Consider the following 390-nt stretch of genomic DNA (forward strand, 5'->3'; position numbering starts at 1 on the left):
CAGGAGAATTGCTTGAACCCAGGAGGCAGAGGTTGCCGTGAGCCGAGGTAGTGTCGCTGCACTCCAGCGTGGGTGACAGAGTGAGACTCTTGTGTTAAAAAAAAAAAAAAGTAATGATAACAAAATAAAGAATGGTACACCTATCTGTATAAAGCACTTACCATGAAGGGAACTTCTGGGACACGAAGTTGCTCTGTGTGGGTCGCTGAGGAGTGAATGTCAAGGCCCAGGACGAAGTCTACTGTACGTGACTGTAGACTTTATCAACACTGTATATTTAGGCTACACTACATTTATTTGAAATACTTCTTTCTTCAATAATAAACCTTGGCTTACTGTAAATTTTTACTTTACAGATTTTTATTTATGTATTTATTTGAGACAGTCTCA

Source organism: Mandrillus leucophaeus, unplaced genomic scaffold (genome assembly GCF_000951045.1).
Source record: "Mandrillus leucophaeus isolate KB7577 unplaced genomic scaffold, Mleu.le_1.0 Scaffold109, whole genome shotgun sequence".
Classification (NCBI taxonomy): Eukaryota; Metazoa; Chordata; class Mammalia; order Primates; family Cercopithecidae; genus Mandrillus; species Mandrillus leucophaeus.